The sequence below is a fragment of the Centroberyx gerrardi genome, chromosome 4, assembly GCF_048128805.1.
Source record: "Centroberyx gerrardi isolate f3 chromosome 4, fCenGer3.hap1.cur.20231027, whole genome shotgun sequence".
In the NCBI taxonomy this organism is placed as follows: domain Eukaryota; kingdom Metazoa; phylum Chordata; class Actinopteri; order Beryciformes; family Berycidae; genus Centroberyx; species Centroberyx gerrardi.
In genome coordinates, this window is record NC_136000.1 from 8,797,646 (window position 1) to 8,820,726 (window position 23,081).

Sequence of the window (23,081 nt, forward strand, 5' to 3'; positions counted from 1 at the left end):
AGTTTATAAATCTGCTGTGATATTTGCATAGTATCCTTCTAAAATGTATTTTAGGATAAGTCCTCAGCTTTATTTACACATAAAGTAAAACCAAATCTAATTTCTTAAGAGGAATTCACATTAGTATACATATCACATTAGTATTTAGACAAGATGTTTTGTGAGCCTTGTAAATTGCGCGTGCACGCGGTTCTCCTGGCCAGCCCCTCTGCCTGGGCGCTCGCTCCCGCGTCACCAGGCTGGTGGAAAAACTGCAGCGGCTGTTGAGAGCCACGCAGAGAGGAGCTGTGTGCGAAAATCACTAGCACTGGCAATAGTTGAAGTATACACACCCGGATTTTCGTTATTCCTGCCGAAGACGCCGTTGTCAAAACAGGATTATGGCTGAGAACAACCCGTAGCATCGACGGGAAAGCTTCGGCGTCAAAAAAGGTACGGAAAAGTTAGCTAAGGGTTTCTTTTTCCTAAATTGAAAGTGCTTCAGCCACAAGTCTCGTCAGTTTCCTCTGGCTGCCAAGTTCCAGTTTGTACAGCAAGGGAATGCAATGTCTTTGCAACGAGTGAAAAAATGACTCATTGTGTTGTAGCACTCGTTATATGTCAAATTTTGGCTACCCGGGGATTTAAAGATTGTCCAGAAGTTTGCTCGCCGTTGTTGTGTTTCTTCTAATTGACTGTTAACCGCTCGTTGCGTGGAGACTTCGTAACGTTGCTACATACTGACAGGGGCGAAAACATTCACTGGAAAATAAGTCAGTTTTATTCAGAAACACTTATCCATGCTTACAAGATGAGATAGGTAACCAACCCACTGGTTACCAAAGTGGGGTCTAGGGACCACCAGGGGTCCTAGAGGGGTCTCCGGGGGATCTCCAGCAGGATGAGACGGTTTAATTTCAGTATTATTCCACTCCCTTGATGTTAACACAGTGAATAAGGATGACTATTTTCCTCAGAGGTTTCACTGTCCTCACCGTGGCTACCCCCTGCCTACAGTATCTGTTATTGTTTCATTTTGTACCAAGTCTTGTCTAACAACAAAAATCTCAGCAGGGGTTCCTTTCAACACAGTCTCATCAACTGGAGGTCTGTGGTCTAATGCATACAGATTTAGGGGTCGTTGGTATTAGGGTTACTGGTGTGCCAAATATTTATAAAACATTAGATATCAGCCGGTCAGCGTTGTCCACTGCCAATGCCATGGAGCTTCCTAAACAGGCTGTAAAATCTGGAATAAATTTGTGTTTTCTTTGCACTTTTTATTCATTCATTTAATGGTTCAATAAGGATTTTTGTAAATTAATTCTTAATTTAAAGGTCTTATCTATCCCAGACTTTCCCCTACCATTGAATAGGTGAGGAGGGTAATCCTGCCTTAATGAGCTGCTAAGCCACCCCAAAGGAATTTCATTAGTATGAGTTTTGGTGTCCCATGATGGTCTAAATGCTGTTTCAGAGGCTTTTCCACCCTGAAAATCATACTGAATCCTCAGATTTTTTTTGGCATGACAAGATAGCACAAGCACAAAATATTAGCTATTGGCAGCTTCAATCCAAAAAATATTGTTATTGTTATCAGCCTTCAAAAACCCATATTGGTCAAACCCTACTTGACATTTGGGACCCCCTGACCTAGAGCACTGTCTTGCATTTGATCCTGAAATTCACAGTAGTTTGCAGCAATGGCCAAACGTCCCATCCAGCTGACAAACGACAATAACCTGCCTAGCTTTTTGGTAATAAGGCTCAGTAACTATTGTATGCCCTCTGGTTAGTTTAAAAAATTGGTTGTGAAAGGGATGCATTCTTCAGTTTTAGAGTCACAAGTTCATGGCAGTGAAAGCTCAAATACAGTCCATTCCCCAAAAGACACTGGGTTCCCGGTGAATGAGATATTATGTGTTCACATTCAAGTCAAATTCCCTCCTTTTGTCTGTTGTGGGATTGTAGTTGTCAGTTCTTGTTTTTACATGCTCATTGGTCTTGTTTTGATTACCCTTCATGAGTTGACAGTGTCAACAAAGCAAGACGTCTGACATTGTTACTTCTCCACCTGTTTAAAGCGGATGAGAAGGCGGATGAGCTGAGATTTCAGATTTGCCCCTGATAACCGCCCCATGGATGCCTGTCTCTAAAGTATGTGGGACAAATATTTGTTGGATTGTTTCCCAGATTTACAATCGGAGAACATACCTGAGATTCTTTGCGGCAAACAACAGGCAAATAGTGTTCTTGAGCTTTGCATTAGATGTGGCTGCAAGAGGTTTAGTGTTTTGCAGTGTCCTTGACTGATTGAGATGCAGTCTGACACCAAGGTAAGATTTTAGGATTTAGGCCTAAATGGTCTGAACATTGTTTTTCCATTTGTGATTTCATGGCAGCTGCTCAACAGTCGCTTGGCTGTGTCAAGTATTTTATTTGCCTTTCACCTCTCTGTTTGCCTGTTTGCCCATCGCAGACATTCAAGTGGGGTATTGATCTTCTCTCCTGCAGCAGTGTGTTAGAAGATATGACATAAACATGACATCAGTTTCCTTTCTCCTTTCTCTTTTTCTGTTGTGCAATGTACAGGAATGTCATGGATGACTCGGCGGCCCCAAGGCACGTCTTGAAATGGCAGAGCAGTGAGACGTTCAAAATTTGTCCCTTTTAGATTGTGAATAGGGATGAAAGTGTTTCTGTTTTCCAGAAAGATCAATGGCCCAGACCGTAACCTGACCTGAGGCTTTCTCTTGTTTGTTTTTCTCATAGATAGATACCAGTGGGGGGGGATTTTTACAAGTAGGGATGTTTACAAGTAATTGATTATTAGATGAAGAGCTGCATAACTTTGAAATTTGTCTCTCTCATATTAAAATGTTTTACTGAAAGATATAAAAATTCCATACGCAGACTGATGAGCTTGATTTATAATGGAGAGTACTGTGTGTCTAAATGTGAATGTTAGATACTGTCAAAGACTGATTTGAATATGAAATATCCCCCATTTAAAAGAAACTAACGCATTTTATTACAAAATGATTTTTAGCATGACAGTAAAGCATGTTATGGGTTACTCTTAAAGTTATGAGTCATCTTAAGGCATTTATATAAAACGGGTTTTGTATCCAGAATGATCTTTGTTTTTGTTTTTTTCAAATATCAACTCGTGAATTTCAGCTATCAACTTATAACAGCACATACACATAACAGCATTTTGGAATGAAACTCTTCAATTATTTGGTTGCATCATTTACAGTATCATCGACTGCCAGGATATGGAGTTGCACATTCCTAACTGCAATTACAATGTAGTCACTGCTATGCTTTTCTTTATAAACCACTTGTACACCGCAGGGCCAACTGGGGCCTGCCTGAGCCATCTCACATCATTTGTACCCTGGGATCAGAAGCACGATTTGTTTATCATAAACTACAACCCTAATTCCAATCATGTTTGTTGGATAAAATATGCAAAAAAGGAATCTCAGAAACATTGTTTTGGAGGAAATTCGGTGACATAAATAACGGGTAATCCCCTTGGTTAGCTCCGTAGTGGAAAACAAGCTGACTGTATGGAAATCAACATGCTCACTCACATGCTTACAATAATCCAATTGATACTGGTCCAATCTACTGTTTGTGACTGCGTGTTTGTGTACGTACGGGCTCTGAAACGGATTTGTGAAGGAAATGTCATGTGACACCACAACCCTTGACCCCTCCCCTTGCCCTGGGCCAGGGCTGAAGCTAGGGAACAGGTGTGACCCTGAGGTTAAGGAGCTGGAAAACAACACACACACATACACACACACACACACACACACACACACAAAGGCAGAGCTAGGAGCAATCGGTAATAGATCAGTACTTCTTTATATTGATTCAAAACTTTGTTGATTTTGAGTTTGATGTTGGTGATGCACAGTTTTGTTGTTTTAGCTAATGTCTCTGCTTCTTTTTGTTAATGATGCTACTTATTTCATAGATTTCACCATGACTTTAGAGTGTAAACGTACCTTGAGGACTGTAATACCACTATTATGTTTGATACCATTGAAAATACTGTTTCAACAAGTTGCACACGTATTCCAGAGGCAGCAGGGTGGCGTAGTGAGTTGGGAGACTGCCCTTCGACCGAGGTTCAAGTCCCCGTGTCGGCAAGCATCTCCCCTTCTGAAGTGTCTTTGAGGAAGGCACTGAATCCCTGCTCGCTCCAGGACTGCTGTTCTGTATCTGACCCTGACCTCTGACCTCCCTGGATAGGGCAAGTGGAAAGAGAATTTCCCTACAGGGATCAATAAACCACATTATTATTACAATTGCTAATATCCTTGTTATGGTCTTATCCGGGATAAGCTGTTCATATGCATCCCCATATCCCGCTCACAGATGTCCCTGTAAAAATGAATAAATGAACAGAACAGGTTTGTCAGCTGGCTGATGGGATTAATCAAATGACTAGGCAAGATTTGTTTGTATCAGGCGTAGTTACTGAGCTCAAACCAGGAAAGTGACAACCCTACCATAGCCAAATTACAGATTTGTTGTAAATGTATATTTCGCGAGATTGAGAATTAGGTTCTAGGTCTAGTTCAATACAAACATCACTTTACTTGCCCAAATAGAGGGATCAGAAAGTTCAACCCTAGTTCAGTTTTCTCCAAATGTCACACTGTCTTCACACTAAACAATAAAATCGTTCCTGAATTTCACCGTCAGGAATATAGTTACTCCTTTAACAAAACACTCCAGCTTTTAGAAGGTCAATGGGGCCAGATAAAGTGCAGTTTGGGCTGGAAGCCATGTCTACAAACTTCAGCTCCATCTGTAATCAAGGCAGAATAGGAGCCCAAAAGCATTTTGTTTTGGGTCTCGGTTCTTGATATAATTCGCATTGGCAGCTCCAGGTCGTGGCTTGTACAGAGTGCGTTTTGCAGCTGTCAGGCAAAAACAATGTACCTACCAAAAGTCACCTTTTCCTGAAATAGAAACTCAGCTTTATTCTTTGATTGACAGCTATTCCTTAGTGAAATCAAACATTTTTATTTTGGGTTTCATGGGCTCGGGGATAATGGAACTTAATAAGCAGATGAAGAAACTTAAACTTTCAAATCTAGTGAAAAGCTGGAAAATGTCAAGCTTGGATTTGTTACGTGGCATCAGTGTTATGCCAGGTTGTCACGTGCCATCAGTGTTATGAGTCATTTTGTTATAAGTCTTCTGTCTGTTGCTCAGTGGAAGATGGTGGATGATAAGGGAGCAGATCAGTGACACTGGGAGCTCATATCAAGCCAGCAGACATCTAGTCCTCTCAGGGTATTTGATCTGTGAGATAGGGGCATTCATCACTGTCGCGCCAGCCTCTGTGGGCGTGCCTGTGTCTGTGTTTGTTTGTGTGTGTGTGTGCGTGGCTGTGTGTGCGCTCAGATGCATACTGCACATGCATTCAAGCGTACATTCAGACAAGAGTGGGATAAGGGCTTGAAGGAGCTTGGCAAAAGATGTTTGGTATGTGATTTTTTAAAAATTGCCACACGGTAGGCTATATCAATATGTTTGACTTTGGAGTTTTCATTCTGTCAGATTTTTTCAGACAGTACTTTGTTTACTACTCACAAATATATTGATCAGCTTGATAGTTATGGGTTTTCATTCAGAACATAGTTGAACAAAAAACGGCAGTTGTTACTGTCTAGGCCATTGTGCTTTAGTTTTCCATTTTGCTAAGCCATTTATTCTGCCTGCATTTCAAGAAAACGATGATTTCACAATCAAAATATTTCTGCTGAGTTTTAAAGGAATGTTTACTTTGTAAGCGCTGGTGATTATACAACTCTGACAAAAAGGTATGTCCATGCCGATAGGCTATTAGCTGAGGTGATGACCCTGATCATTTTAGTCTAATAGGCTATTAGTTGAGGTTATTGTTTGCTAATGGTGCATATGAAAATTTGCTAAATTAATCAACAGGCATGTCACCCTATTGTGGAGAAGCTCATGTCCTATAATCTAACTTCACTTATGGACATTTGGACAACATGCCAACTTGTATCACCAATGTACGTCTCAGTAGTACTCAATTGTATCTACTCTATTGTCTCTACTCTTCTGAAAGCGGTTTTATTAGACAAGTGATTTATGGATGGCGCCATCTAAAAACTAATGCTTATTGCAGTCAGTTTTTTGCATTAATAAGTTATCATGCATTATTAAAGTAAGCCTCCGTACCACAGCTATTTTGCTATGCATACATATGAGGGCTATTAGCTTTGGTGATGACCTTAATGACTCAAGTCTGGCTAAAAGCTGGATGCCGCCCGCTCACCCCTCGTCAAACTTTGTCCTTTCACCGAAGCGTGTGATTTAAAAGTGTGTCTCCTCCTCACAGGGCAAGCAGAGTTCAGCTTTTCAGCATATCTCAAACCCGACTTAATGGGCTGAGGCTGTTGGACATGATTTAATGGTGCCAGCTATTGTCCCATTGAACTGAATAGGGGGTGTTGGATAGGCTAGTCCTACCACTGTCAGCGTCCTGTGGGGTCCGTAAAGGAAAGACAGAACCGGGGCCAATGGTGACGTAAGGCCTTTTAATTGCTGACATCTCCCAGACCTCTCACCTGTCTCCGTACTTATAAAAAAACACTATGACGTCTTGTTAATGTCAGTTTAATAGCTGATGGATGTGGGTCATGACAAAAATCACAGCGGTTGTTGCTTTTAGCCAGTGGAAAGCCTAACTGGCAGCATGTAGATACTGAATGCTCCACCCATTTTTGACGCTGAATGATGTGATGGTGCACTTTGGTCTCAAACTCTTCTAAGATTTCCTACTGGCTAGGAGACCATCCTAAAAGTTTGGCCGCTGTTCCTAGTTGAATAAAACAGGTTCCAACACCACTTCAGTGGGTTAAGTTTGAATATTTTAGAAGGAAATTGCGGGACTTGGCAATAGGCAAAGTCAGTTCACTTGTTTTGTTCAGACTACTTTATAGTAGTAGTAATGATTACAGACTAATTTGTGCTGAGTGTTCACATTCACACACTGTGTATACACAGTCTGGCCTCAAACAGACTCTCTGACCCTGAAACCGAAGGCTTCGTTTGGCGATTGCTCCAAGAGTCCGTTCCAGCTGTGCTGCATTCCAAGCTTGATATGTTCTGTTGCATGTCAGGCTCTTGCAAACTAATAGAGCAGTGAACTCGGGATAATGAGTGGATGCAGCCAAAAAGAGACACTGGTGCCCAGCAGTCGTATTCGAGGGGGTTCCAGGGGCTTGTCAGCAAAATATAAAAAAGTAGTTGAGAAGTCAGCAATGGAGAATATACATGTTTTTTGATCGTAGGTTTGACTCTCTCCGGTGTTATCCATCCACCTACAGTATAAACAGCTGTACAATTTGATGCTGGGAATTGCTGGGAAAGACATGTATACATGATTTGTGGGTCCTTGACCTCAAAAGTTTGGGAACCCCCGCTGTAACCTTGGACCAACATCAAGGAATTTCTTAGTCATGTATTATTCACTGCAGTGAAATTATTGGGTCCGGTTTTGCTGTCATCAAATGTTACTGTTATGAAAACATATTTTCAGTTGAAGGGATCTTTGTTATCATGTGCTTCAGTCAGGGAATTGTCAGGAGATTAGTCCTTGCTTTCTTTATTACCATGACGTCATCTCGACATTGGGGCTGAATAGAAGGGTCTATCTCAGTTTTATCAGAAGTGTGATCCCGGCTCCTAATACTTCCTTCTGTCTGAAAACTAACACGGCTTACAGCCCGAGGCTGAAAGCGGAGATGGCCAATAAAGACTTGACAATACTTTGTGGGAGATCAAAATCCCTAGATGAATCCGGTTTCCAGTTTCATTTAGAAGCAAAGTGCCTTTAGGCCCAGTCCCACAGTTCTGCATTTCTGGTGATTAAATCTGGGTGTGGATGGATATGGGGAAAAGCAAATAACTATAAAATAGAAATAAAAATCACTGTCTACACAGTGAATAACGTGGCATACATCCACATGCATTTGAGCCCTACACACACACACATACACACACACACACACACACACACACACTCATACATCCAAGTATCCTCTGTCTCTGAGACAGGTTTAAAATATCCCCTGCACCAACAGTGTTTCTCCAGTCAGGCTTTTGATTCTCCAGGAGAGTTTTGGCACCAGTCAGGACCCATGGCTGTTGCTGTTAGTTATTTGCCTTGACCGACTGTCTGACTGTCAAAGCCACTGACTAACTGTTACACTGGAGAAAACCAACCGCTACAGTCCTAATGCTAACACTGAGTAGTGTAACAGGTAACACCCCCCCCCCCTCCCCCCCCCCCTCCTCGCAAAGCCTGTCCAGGGAGAAAATGATTTTCTCTCCTCAGTCTCAGGTTTACGGTTTCATTTTGGAGCGGTTTCTCAAATTTCTCTGCCTCAGTTATTTCTCAGTAGGATTTTGATTGGGTTACAGGTTGAAAGGAGGGTGTAGGTACAAACATTGTTATACAAACATATTTTAATCGCCTTGATGTTGTATTGAGCTCCATATAAAGTTGTAATCGTTCCTTGCAGTGATCTGTCTGCACAAGTATTCGTTTGAGCTTGGGCAAGCCCTCAGCAATTCTGGGTTACTCAAATGTGCACAGAGGGGGACTCGCTTATGGCCAAGTTTTGACCTCATCAGCTCTCCTAGACTGGCCCCGCATCTAAAAATAACTTGCTACGTGTTGTCTGATAATCTCTCAGACATACCTTGCTGCCGTTGGCCTTGTTTACCATGGTGAACCTGAGCTCTGCCTGCTGTTGGGAGATTATTGGCCTGGATAGGGGCTACTTACATGCCTCAATACTATCTCACACATTCATCTGAAGCACCCACTTTTCAGGGTGCTGTTTACCTGCATTCTGTGTACAAGTGTGTGCATACTCTGGTAGGCATGATTATGTGGTGATTATTACGATTAGGCCTATGTGTGTCTCCCGAAAGTTTACCTGCGGACCATAGTGTTTTATGAACTGTGCCGTTTGGGATAAGATATTATGCAGATCTGCCTTAAGTTGTGTTGATGTATTCTACATGGTCTATCCTTAATTTGCAATTTGACTAAGCTCAGTGGAATTAATGTAGTCTCATAAATTACGGATGAGATGGATGGAGGCGGAGGGTGTGGTGCTCCTCCGCAATTCCACACTTATTAATGGCTCTTCCTGACACTGCAAATGTGTAAAACCTTCTTCCACTGTTCTGAATGCTAAACTAGGTCACCGTGACTCACTTACTTCCCCCAAAAATATGAAATTTAGAGACGCTTTGCTTCTTATCTCTTGTTCTTACAATGAGACCCCTTGTCTTTTTATACAGCAGTCTCTAATCTTGTCTTATTGACAGGATGGACAGTAATACCTTTGCGCCTTGACTTTGGTTGATTTGAGCTGTTGGGAACATTGTATTGAGCGCTATCTTGAACTGTGGTAGCCGGCAGAAATATGCTGCCGGTGCAGTGTTGCTACTATCCAATTGCAGTATCATCATGTCATACTGCTCATAGCATGAAGCAAAACTCCTGATGTCTCCATGATATCTTATGGTAGCACTATGAAATCCTAGTAAGTTTTACCAAGTGGTGTTGTCACTTTTTAAAGGTAAAGTCCTTGATTTGGATGCAAACAAAACAGCAAAAAAACATTAAATTAGATTTGAGACATCTTTATTTTCAAATCAGTGTTGAGCTCAAAAGTAGCCTAAAACACAAGCGAAGCTAACATTGATTCCTCTTACCAAAATGGGGTGATCTTGAATCCAAGAAATTATGCTTACTATGTTAATTCTATAAGGAATTTTATTTTATTTTAATTATTTATTTTTTTTAACCTTTATTTATTCAGGGGAGTTTCACTGAGAGCAATGCTCTCTTTTTCAGGAACGCCCTGATCACATTCACACACATTCACACCTGGAAGCTGACCAGTACAACCACAGTCTAATCTGCTGGCCACTGAGCAGCTCCACTGGAGCGGTTGGGGTTAAGAGCCTTGCTCAAGGGCACCTCAGTGGTGGTAATGAGGGAGGGGCAAGCGCTGCTTTTCACTTTCCCCACCCAGATTTATCCTGCCGGTCCGGGGGATTGAACCGACGACCTTCCGGTCACAAGCTCGCTTCTCTAACCTTTAGGCCACCACTGCCCATAATACTGGAATAAAGAGGGAACAGATTGCGTTTGGATCGAATATATGATCCTGACACAACAAGAGAGGAAGGGCTGTACAGCTGGAACGCAAAATTTATTGGCTAAGAAAAGAGCCGTCATATCCCAGTCTTTGTCACGTGGCATTTCAAGGTGGTTATGACATTACACAACATTCAGGATGAAAATGCATCCCAGCATTCACCACTGCAACTTGTAAACAAACTTCCCTGACTGACCTTGCCTGACACAGCATGACTCTTTTCCGCAAATAATCTTGTCGGTGCTGAAATTAAATTTGCAGACTCACCGAAATTTCATGTCACCCAGCTGGGTGAGGGTTCATCTCAAATTACCCATCCAGCTCCTAGACCCTCTTTTTAGTCTCTGTCGCACACACACACACACACACACACACATACGTGCACACACACACAGACACACAGCCCAACCATGCTGTGATCTCATTAGCAATATTAGCGCATGCCGTATCTCTGTAACAATAACTCCTGCTGGTTGTGTAAGTGCTTGTTGTTTGGTGCGTGACATGAAGGTCTAAATGGCAAGAAAACAAACACTCCCATTCCTTCGGACCCTGGCCCGCACCCTGGCCCATACCACAGCTATATCAGGCTGGCAGGCGGACGGCGGCTCCAGGCTAGCTGTCCGTAGGGGATGAGACAAGTGTGACGTGTCTGTCTGAGAATGGTGTGAAAGAGGGCATGCAGCGCTTTGAGGAAAGAAGAAGCGGAAGTCCTTTTTAGGACCACAGGAGCTAGTGTGTCAATTGTGCGGATTTGGCATTTTTTGTGTGTGCTTGCTGCGAAGCCTCCATGTGTGTGAGTGTGTGATTGTGATGGCAGGTGGGTGTCCTGCCCAGATATTGGCATTCAGCCACTAGAACTGGGCTGTGGAGAGAAGAAGAGGAGGAGGAGGAGGTGGGGGCGGCCTGATCCAGAAGACTGTTGACTGACAGGAACAGTGGCTGTGCAAGTACTAGCCGATGAAAAGCAAGGGGCTGACAAACAAGAGCGCAACACAACAAGCTCCAGCATTCAGTTAATTCTGTATGGCTGGACTCGGTACTGTGACCGGGTAATGAAAGATCAAAGTGAAAATGTACTGTTCAAAGATAGCTAGTTTCTCTCCCTGTTTCTTTCTGGCACTGTTAATACACACTAATGAAAGGTTACAACCTAAATTCTTTAAGTGTGTTTGTTTTAAGTTTCCTTTGCTGAAACTGAATTTATGCAAGTGCACGTGTATTCAGGGCATGCATATTGCTCACTGTAGCTGTTGAACATGTGCCAGCACATCTTCTTCCCCATGGGCGAGTGTTAGAGTAGAATACCTGTGGTAGCTCACTCCGCTGACACGTGACGGGGAGCCGACAAGGATCAGAGCAAGCCCTCCCTATGTTTATTTCTTTAAGTGGCAGAATAGCAAGGTCTCTCCCATGCTCTCTCAAGATGGAGAGAGCATGGGAGAGAGGATAGAATTTATTACGCTGTGGAATAAAAGTCTCCACTTGTGTGATCATTTTTGTTCAATGTACCACTGAAAATGTAAGATGGTTTCAGTTATTTTTGAAGTGTTTTAAATGTAATACAAAAGAGGGATACAAGATGCTTCAAAAGCAATTAAATAGCCTTTATTCTATTTTTTCTTAATCAGGGCAAATTTATATTGAACGTATTTTTATGTCTTTGATGCATTAGGAGATCAGCGGTTTAAGTTTAAAATGAGTTTGATGTGTAAATCAATACAGAAAATAACCATTCAGCCTCTTTAGTACATTGGTTCTAAGGAGGTTGACTTATGTGAGATTGCCTCATTGTGGGGCCCCTGCCTACTTTCTCTCTCTCTCTCTTTCTCACTCACACATACACTCACAGTCTCACACAAATGCACATACACTCATGCACAGCCCATGCACACCCCATGCCCACCCCACATCCGCCTACTTTCCTTTTAATTAAAAGCTATCTCCCTTGCACACATGCTCAGAATCCCCTATTACATCTCAGCTAGTTAAGCAAGACATGTTAATTTACTTTTACCATATGAGCAAGAATTAAGCTAGTTGTTGAAATATGACAGAAAGGAGGACATGCATATTAATCAACTTGAATGTATTTATAAAGCACTTTAATTAAACAGGTTTGTCATAGAGTCCTTTATACAACAACAAAGGACATAAAAACAAATAAAAACCAGAGCAAACATATCAAAAATGTTATGAGGTCAGTGCTTGTGTGTCCCAAGTGGGTGCATGTGGGTGTGTGTGTGGGTACGAGTGCCTAATACTTGTTCCTGTATTGAAGAGAGTTCATCCCCAATTTGTACTCAATTGGCACATCGTCTCAAAGGCTCATTCCATTCAACTTAGAATTGGGTGAAATTCTTGTATTTTACATCGATAATTACATAAAATATCATTGGTTTTATTTTTTGTCCCACCTTTCCTAGTTTCTGCAAATGCACCACCCTCCTTCTCAGGTCTGTAAGCGGTCTGCTGTGGTTGCAAGCTAGATAGTCACTTTTGAGAAGGTAATGATTTTGAGTAATGCCAAAGTCACGAATCTGACATAGCAGATAGTGATCGTTGTATAATACCAGTGTATCAACCTGTACAAAGCGAAGAGGGAAATTTATGGTGCGCTTTACCCCTTCATTGCCAAGTATCGGACTGCTCTGTTTAGATTCAGCATACCTGTGCAGCTGCGCATTTCCAGAAGGACTGCGTTCAGAATTTTTCTCAACACACTGTGAGGTTTGCCAAGTTTGCTAAGTTGACACCTGATCCTATTCCTTCAGTCAGCTCAAATAAACAACTATCTGCAAGAAGCCCCCGATTTGTATTCACAGGTATTAGCTTTTATACTGATTCCATGGGCTGTGTACCCTCTCATATGCTAACATCTCATATGCTAGTGTCTGTCCAACACGTCCAACATATACTGCATAATAATTTATTTTGTTTATAATTTACATGTGTGGGCACCTCCAGTGTGTGGTTGGCCGTCAACATGTCAGTCAAACCTCTGTTGTGAACAGAAGGTATACACCCACAGTTGTCAAGACAGGCGCTAGATGTAGTAAACATGTGGGTGCATAAAAGGAGTATTATAAAATAAAGGCAAATATGTTTTTACTGAATTTATTGCACTTTAAAGGTGATTTTCCATCAGTACAAACTGAAATCCAAGTCACCAACATGGGTCTTTAACAGGACTCTCAATCCATAGAGATGTCTAGCTCAAGGTTTCCCTGGCAGCTCAGTTGAGATTTTTGAGATAAAAACATCCAGCTCAGCACTGTAAGGTAGAGTAGTTTTTACCATTTGGCTTTGAAGCATAAAAGATCTGTGTACATTATAAAGTCCAATGCTACTCTTTGCAGCAGCAAGCATTCATTTGGTTGCTGGAGAGTCTTTTGATGCCACTATAATGATGGTCAGCTGAGGCACAGAGCTTGTAAGAGGAAGATCATCTTTATGATTTGCTTAACAATGGCCTGTGGTCTAAATTTAACTCCATGTAACCCATATGCTGACTACATCGTGCCTCAGGGTGGCAATTAAACCGCATCATAGTGGCCTTGCACCAGTTAATAGGCTTCCCAAGGGAGCGTTCGCTTGATCCTGAGTGATGGCTTTAAGCCAAGCCACCCTATTGAGTTTACATCACTCCATGTTTTATCTGGCCTGCTTTAAGTGGAGACAGTTTTAATGGTCATTCTGCATTTTTCTGTCTAAACTAGTGCTGTGTTTTCTTTGTACGAAGTTGGAGTTTCTAGAGCTTGCTAAGTCTGCCGATCTGTAATTAGTGCCAACCATAAACAGTGAGTACCAACCCCGCAGAGCACTGCCACGGGTGGCTGCTCTCACCACGACAATCTGGAGTTTCCCTTTTGTCCTAGGATGTGTCTGATGTAGAGCCAGCCGCCCACCCTGGGAGTTGAGCAATGGGCCTACAGACCCTGCCGTATGGAGAAAGGGGAAGAGGAAGCTGGGGAGTTGAGAGGGGGAACATGGATGGAGAAAAGATAGAGACAAATACCGCTGAAAATGCCTTGTGAGAAGAAGATACAATGATTAATGGGGACCAAGTTAAGCAACTTGCATCCAATAGACGTCAGAGTCCTTTTCTGTCCTCTTGTAGAATCAGGTTTAAATATAGTGTCTGATGCCTTTTAAATGTGATGCAAGTCCTGGGCTCTTGGATCAGCACAAGCTCTTTTTCTGCCCTGGCTCCAAGAGGAACAATAATGACATCATGCTTATTATACTGTACTGCAGGGTAGCTGTCCATTCCAGTCTTTTGCTTCTCCTTACATGCTATTCTTTCACAAATATTATCCACTCAGTCACTTGTCACAGCCTAACCAGGCTGCGTTTTCCTCAAGATAGTTGAGTCATGACATAGGCCTAATCCTTTTACCATAGAGATGGAATGGCTGGTTTATGTTGGATTAGCTTGACTTGTGTTGGAGTGAGCTTGCCAGAGTCTGTTGTTGAGGGTCATTTTGTGGCCAGATTGTTCTAATGGTAGCCCAGTTGTAGGACTCATAACTCCTACAGGTGATTATTTAATTATTAAAGTATTATATAGAACTATACAGACTCCATTTGAGCTGGGACTTCTGCTGTGCCTACACCTTAGACAAAACTTTGGCCTTTCCTTAGCTCTTAATGGCATGGCATTTTCTGAGACAAAAACCCACCAGTTTTCTCACGTGCAGCCTCAGCGTCTTTCAAAACTTGGAATTTCATCTGGAAGTGTCCAAGTTTCCAGCACGCTCTTGTAAAGGTCATGGTGAACTCTGGGTTGTTGCCGCCTTGGGAGCGGGGGCTTGGCCCAAAGACATGCTCCACAGACCGCTGCAAACAGTCAACTCTGCCCCTCCTCTGGCCTCCCGGCCCACTCAGTCCACATACACAACCAATCTGGGCAAATGGCTGAGAGGAGGAAACGTCTGTCTATTTCATGTAGACACTAGAATATCTTGTGAATCACAAGGAATGGACTGTCTGTTCCTGTAATTTGAATTCAGCAAGAGATGCAGGTTCAATTTTCAATGAACAGCAATGCCGCAAAAATAGAATTAACAAAAGCAGATCATTGTCCCAATAACAAGATTCTGCAAATGGCTAATTTTGCAGTTGTATTTTCAAAGGCAGGAATTGCAGATAAAGAGAAACTTTACAATGCCTAGTAGCATCTTTCAGATAATTCTCTGATATAACTCCCTGCTTTCTTCCTTCAAAGGAAATTTCCTTTACCTTGGCTTGTCTAACAGCAACAGGGAGATTGTGATAAGCTACCATGTCAGTGTCTTCAGAACCTTTCTTTTGCTCCACATGTTTCCAGCCAAGTACGATAATGTCTTATGTGGTTTGGGGCTCATATCATGCAAAGTCTTTGATTTCGGTTCTGTTGAACTTTGCATGTTTGCTTCCCATTGGGATCCCTTCGCCTTAGCTAGAGCCCAAGATCAAAGACCCAATGCATATGCACCTTGTCCAAGGCTCTCTCCTTCACCTCTCCTGTAATCTTTCACCCCCAAACATCCTGGCAGGTTGAATCAGATTCTCTGTGTTGGTCTCAGAGTGACCGTTTTCCCCAGAACTTCACTGCCAAACTTTGTGTGAAAGTTGTCCATCATGGCACAGTAACTTGAAATCCAGGAAAGCCTAGAGAGATATCACAGACGCATCATCTCCTTTGGCACAGCTCAATGAGTGGATGCAAGTCAAATACCGTATCACTTGCAGCAATGTTGGTTGGGATACAATGAAACGGTTTGCTTTGCAGCAACATTAGCCTAGTCTGTTCAGCTCTGCATCTGTCCTGGCTACCTACCACTGGTTAACTGCCATAAAGGGACACATGGAGCCATTTAGCTATCCGCCTACGTAGATATAGTGCAGTGTCAATTAGAGCCAGAGGAAGGAAGTGGTCACGGCTAAAACCAGAAGCAGAGGGAAGCCCAGGGGAGCATTGGCCTGACTGCTCTCATATTTATTAGACCTTTTTTTCTCTTTCCTCTTTACTCATAATGTGTTGGGCCTTTTTAGACTTTTTTTTTTTCCTACAATCTTACTAGGTTTTCTCTCACCGAGGAAGCTCTTGGAAGGATTTGTTGCTCAAACACTCTTTCTTTCTTTCTCTCTCTCTCTCTCTCTCTCTCTCTCTCTCTCTCTCTCTCTCTGTCTTTCTCATTCTCTCTCTGTGTCTGTCTGTCTCCCTGTTTGTGTTTGTCTCTCTGTCATCAGGGATGAAGCAATACCACCTTATTCTGAGAGCTAAACTTGATGTATTTGCTGATACAAGTACCAATCAGATTAAGGAGCATTGAAATTGTAGACCATTAGGATGGGTCATTGGGAAAAAAAGGTGATTGAGATATTATACATACATACACCTAAGACATTGCTTCTGGTGTGTTTTTTCCATTAGGGAAAATTTTCTGATACAAAATATTCTTCCTTAACACAAACTTCTTCCTCTCTTATTTTCTTGAGCTCTCTCTCTTTTACAAGTTTTCCATCTGCTCAGAGATGGAAGAAAGAGCGTAGAGAGGGAAAGATGTGCGAAGGATGGAAGGATTGCAAAAGAGAAGTACAACTAAAATGCTGCTTTGTGATTCATAAAAATATTTTTCACATAAACCTATGAACCTACCAGAATTTTATAAATGTTTGATATTTTCACTAAATGCGTTCTACAAGCTGCAATTCCACTTCAGCCTCTCCACTAAAGGGTATACAGTATATGAGGATGACACGTGGATTGAAATTGTTAAAAAAAGAAGAACTGGAATAGACCGAGCCACCGTCTCGTTCTGGACAGTGGACTGCAGCAGTCAGCGCAAAATTCAGCGGAAACAGCTGAAAACATAGGAACAGTGTCAAACAATCCATCAAGTCTTAAACTGAATCCAAGTCTACCTAAACTGGTTAATAAAACTGGTGCCAGGACCGAAATATGGAAGTATTTCACTTACAGACGCGACAAAAATGGACACCCAACCGACAAACTGTCAGAGCCTTGTTTACCGTGGTATCATATTACTATCGAATTTTTAGATGTTAGATTTAGTATTGGTATTGAAGTATCGAAGGTATACACACACGATCCCACACACAGAACATGCACATGTGCACAACACTCGTACGCAGCATGTGCACACACAAGCATACCCAATCCCCCCCTCTCTTCTGCCCACTGGCAGCCAATATTAGTGTTGGACTATGCGTTAAGGGCCCAAGTCATGTTGAGCAAGTGGGCCCTCTTAAAACAAAAAAATAAAAAGTCATTCAGTGTAAACAGACTCCCCTCCCCACCCAACTTGGCTCTAATAGTTTAGAACCACTAGCTGTGCTCTACACTAACAACTCCTTATATAGCTTGGTTTCTTGCCTGAGCAGACTACAGTATAAAAAGGGTGAAACCAGGATGCCATGCCTGCAGGGATGAATTTAGGGCAGGGGAGTGGTTCACCTCTAATTTCTGTTGACTCATGGCTTTTAATGAGAATTGGGACATGACAATCCTGTGGAGCGTGGGCTTGGTTTGTTAGTGCCGTTAAATTTGTGTTCTCCGGTTGGCATTCTTAACGCACCGTGGGTTTTTTGGCCGGGAGATATGAATGTTTGTGAAGATTATCCCACATAAAGTGGTTGAAATGATTTTGTTAGGCTCAGCTTGACGCCCTCTACACAGGCATTGCCCACAAAAATTCCTTATTAACCTTGGGTCTATCTGTTAGGTCTTTATTTAGACAATTTAGAGATAATTTGAGATAATTTCCCTGTTGGAACAAGGGCAGATATCTCATTTTATTCTCATTTCTCACCTTCGTTGGTCATAGGCCATGTGCTAATGCATCTTATCGGTGTCTAATCTTAAGTGAGACACAAGCTGTGTAACATATTGAGTCCTGCCTGCTTGACCGAGCTCAGCATGAAGCAAACAGGGACACCAGGCCATGAGGCTTTACAGGTTACCTTTCTGTTTATTTAATATGTGTAAACAGCTCGCTGTTTGGGGAGCCCCCATGCCTCCACTCCACCATTGCTGACCTCACCATCCCGTACCCTAAAGCCGTTTTTCGTGGAAGCGTTCCCAGGGCATGGGATCTGCCAACCCTTTGCCAGTACCTGCACAAATTTCTCTCTCTCTCTCTCTCTCTACCTTTTGCTCCTACACTGAGTTTCACACTGAGTTTCACACTCGTTCTCATTTTTCTAGAGCAACCCGGTGACTTTTCCATTTCACAGAAATTATGGTGCTTTCAAGTGCTATTGGACCTGGAATTGAGGCGCAGCTGGAATTTTCTATGATACCTTTTATTTACTGAATTGTGATGTAGGCATGTTGTGTTGTCTAATGATGTTGTCTGCAAGTCTACATGAGCATATATTACTGATGCACTGTGTTAACTAGCAGCTAATAAACCAGTTGACACATACCTGAAGCACAAATAGCTCCATGCTGCTTGATTAAAAAAAAAAAAAAAGCACAGTCATTCTAATTAGCTATTGATTGATTGAATGTTTATTTAAACCTTGGAAACACACTGAGGGAAGCCCCTCATTTTCAGTGGTGCAGAGAAACAACAGCAGCAGCAGCAGCCGTAACAGAAGAAAACATTTGTTAAAAACATTTACAACCAGATTTAGAAAGATTTTAGATCAAGTCCTGGAATTGCCCCAACAGCTACAATAAGGCCATTTTTAAAACGCATTGTAGTTCATTCCAAGAGCACGGAACACAGAAGCAAAACTGCCAGCCAACCTTATCATAAAGACAATGATGTGTGCCATAGTTATTACCAGTAATAAATCTAAGTCCAGAGTGGTAGACAGGTGGTAGCCGACGCATGGCCATAAATTACGTAACCATAATCCAAAACTGAAATAAAGATAGCTTTGACTATTCACTTCCTGCCTGAACATAGGGAAGCAGAACTTGTCTCTGTACAGAAAGCCAAGTTTTGACCACAACTTTTTAACGAGGTTGCCAATGTGAGTTTTGAAAGTAAGTTTGTTGTCAACCCAAATGCCCAAATAATGAGGGTCCCTCTCTATAAGAGTACAATTTAAACAGTAAATATCTAATCTATTAGCTCTTAGCTCTAGAAAACAACATCCAACATGCAGCTATGCCTTTCAAACCTCGGAAGTAGGAGCTTACATCAAGCACTTGAAGGCAACATTAAGCTCACATCTGCCCTCTTGTCTCCTGCCTCCCTTGTCCACAGGAAAACTGGCTTACAGCCTTAAGACGCCCTGTGGCGGTGTCTGAATCAGCTGGTTCTGGTGCTTTCGGACTTCTAATACTGAAGACAACAGGGAGCCGCTAAGCCTGGCGGGTGAGTCAAGTCAAACTCTCTGCTAGCCTTTATTATGCACCGTTGGTATTTTCTCATGGTGGATAACGCAGGCATGTCTATGTGATTGAATCAGATAACACCACAGTGATCTGCAGAACAAATCCATGCACATTCATAAATGCCCATTTTTTAACTGTTCTCTTTAAATCCAGAAAGTTAGGATTTGTATGTGGATTTGATTTATTTTTTTTTATGGTGGAGCTAATATTATTCATTGAAAAAATAATGACGTTGCACCTGAAATGGCACATTCTTCAACAAAGCATTGACATCTTCAGTGGAATGGCTCTTCATGGCCAGTCTGGTTTTCTCTATCCTTGCGTGTTTATGATGGGCTATTCATTCTGATAGCCTTGGCTCTACATAACATTTGGAGTAGACTCGGTTTGTTATACAAAGAGTTAGTCATTCTTGCATAGAGAGACTGCAAGGCCAAATTGTGTTCTGTGACACCAGCCAAAAGCTGACTGTCAGTCTCCTGCATCTCTCCCTAGGCTGATGTAAGAGTTAGTCCTTTGCCTCTCTGCCTGCCCATCTATAAATCTCCTTTTCTGTCACCTTTATTCTCAATCTTGGCACAGTAGAGCTAGTACAAAGCAGACGGATTTGTCGTCCTGCCCAGCGACCTCACCCTGTTATCTTGGCTCTCTTGGGTGTGTGTGTGTGTGTGTGTGTGTGAATGCGACTCAGTGTCTGTGTGTCAATGCCTTCCTGCTAAGCGTCATAGTCCAGAACAGAGTTGTCATGATGTGAAGTCTCCCCATCTCCTCTCACAGAGAGGCAAAAGAATTTAGGAGGAGGAGAATGGGACGTTGTTCTATGAGCAAGATGTGGGAACCGTATTTACCCAGGAAACCGCAGTGAAAACAAACAGCACGCCGGCAAATCTGAAAAAGAAATTCATCAGTGAGAAGAGCCGTGGAGAAAATGCAGCAGGTTGAGTCAGGGCCTCCCACCATGGGGAGGGAGAGGTCAAGAACATGTCCAGACATGCACTTTTGTTTTGTTTTGTTTTTAAATTCCCAATATTACAATGATGTGAGGTTTTCTGTTATGTTCTGAGAAGGTAACTTGTTGAAAGCATGTTTGACACCTTACATTTTATGTATTTGTTGATCAACTGATTCATTTCCATTTGAGTTGCAAAAGATTGCTCCTCTGGTGCTGAATTCAAGCCAAATGGTCTGGCGTGATTCTTCTTTTCATTATACACTCCATCTTCTATTGTTGGAGAGTGTTTTCATACCATCTGACTACATGGCTTTAGTATTTCAAAATTGCAGCTTTACGTCACCTACTAAGGTCAGCAGCTATTTCTGGGCTTGTGTTTTTTTTTTTTTTGGTACCTGTTATTACCACTTCTACTTTGATGAGTGGGATTGCTGCGTTGTGCTATCATTCTCAATTCTGCTTTAACCATTTAATGCCAAGATGGTTGTCATTGCTCTGCTATCTCACATTCACCATACAGTTCTCCGCTCCTTTCTTTCCTTCTCCTCCTGTCCTACTTAATCAGTTTTGTCTGTTGTTTGTTGTTGTATGTTGCTACAAGAAGATACTTTCAGTGGTAGATGTATTTTTGTATTTTCTGTCTTTTTGTGCTGAAAGTGTTGAGCATGTGCCATCGTATATATTGTGAAAGGATCTGTGGTTGAACAACTTTGGATCAAAATCTGAGTGCCTTTCAGTTCATCTTAGTGTTCAGGGTGGAAGCTTCTAGACACATTTTTTTCAGCTACCCAAAGAGTTTGGCACTTGCCTTCTAAGGCCGCACTAAAGTCTCAGGGCCAAAGAGGCCCAGGGCCAAAGACATGAGTCAGATGCTTCTCACAAATTTCAACCATGATTGGATCATGACTTTTCTCTACATGCCAGCAGCATATTCACAATGATCACCAAATCACTGATGAAATGCTAATTATTGAAAAGGAACGTTAAATCTGCTGTAAGCATAGATACATTAACTTAGGCAAGCACAACACAATAAAACACACACACAATAATGAATGAAAGGAAATATTTGTAATAATGAAGTATCAAATGTTGTACTTGAGAACAAAAAAACATGGACTTTGAATGAGTTCCCAAAAATTTAATTGCTGAACTCATTCTAGTGATTGATTTATAGCTTTTCACATGAATGTGCAATTTTGACATGTTTTGGCCCTTGGGGATGCTATTGCAGCTTTTACTGTAGTCAAATGAAAGAACAGCTAAATAATTAATCACAGTATTTCACAGTATTTCAAGGCTGAGCTTAAAGAATTGCAGTATTATGGTAATATGGTCCAAATATTGTGGTAATATTGTGTGTATTGTGAGGTCTCCGGCAATTCCCAGCCCTAATTAGCGCCAAAGCAAAATCCCACATTTGTCTATGGGTGGACTTTGAAATTGCATGAGCATAATTGGACTTGCCAGGTCTTTGGCTGAGTCTAGGCAAACCACCACACATCCCTCAGTGTTCACAGGCTCCTACTGATCGGCCCTGCGTCATCTAGTCTGACAGAGGATCAGGGGGATCTTTAGGGGGAGATGATTTGGGGGTAGTGGGGGTTGTTTTTGACATAATTATCCCCTAAATGCTGATTTGCCGATAGTGCGGTCATTAACTTGAATGTGCTCAGGAGGACACAGGAATGTGGCACCCAGATCTCTGCTTGATTTCCTCTGGGGAACTTGCTTAGTGAAGAGGGGGGGACTGTCTGTGGTAATAATCATCACCACCAGCATGTGATAGCGTCAGTGGTAAAAACAGAGCTGCAATACAGTATCCACAGCCAAAATATGCACTAAACACACCACTGCAGTATTTGTTGATACAGCACAGATTGCATAGGAAGGAAGGATCTGCTATCCACCAAGCAAGGATTAACCTTTAAGCTAAGAATACAGATGATTTTTGGTGAAAGAAAATAAAGCTGACTCCTCCTGCTCCAACTCACTGCTGTCAGTACCTTTTTAATGTACTACAAGCATCCTCAACTCATCCATCAGTCTGTATGGAAATGTAACATGGATCCGGCCAGGACCTTTGTCGCATGTCACCCCCACCTCTCTCCCAGTCTTTCCTGTCTCTCTTGACTTTTATCTATCTAATAAAGGCACAAAATGCCAAAAAAGTGAAATATAATATGGGCAATCGTTTGTTTGATTTGGCTGCTGAAGGGAATATAAGTCACTGTGGGTAAAACTAGCTGTCAGGACAAACATCTGCCTTTTGACCCAAAGCAATTTAGCATTATTTGCAGATGACTAAATGAGTCTGGACCAATGAGGGTTGTTTGACTTGAGACCCTGATAAAATGAATTGCTATGACCGTGTTGACCTTGTGCTTTTACAAGGATATCTTTGTTTTTGATCCAAATTGTCTGACCTTACAGACGTTTCATGGCATAATTGCACCTTCAGCTGCAATTGCAAAATTGCAATTCAGCAGAGCTGATAGTTCATCAACTCAATCATCCAATTGATTTTCACCCCATCCTGTTGCTGCACCCACAGTCTTCT

At 42.0% G+C, this 23,081-nt stretch overlaps 1 protein-coding gene across 1 annotated transcript in view; it reads left to right on the plus strand.

Moving 5' to 3' along the window:
- Positions 1 to 315: 315 nt before the first annotated feature.
- The window catches only part of peak1 (pseudopodium-enriched atypical kinase 1), a 120,165-nt gene continuing 97,399 nt past the window's right edge, over positions 316 to 23,081 (plus strand). Inside the window, exons 1-2 of the mRNA XM_078282954.1 lie at positions 316 to 432; positions 19,439 to 19,549. The gene's annotated coding sequence lies outside the window, so the exon portion shown is untranslated. The remainder of the gene's footprint in view (positions 433 to 19,438; positions 19,550 to 23,081) is intronic.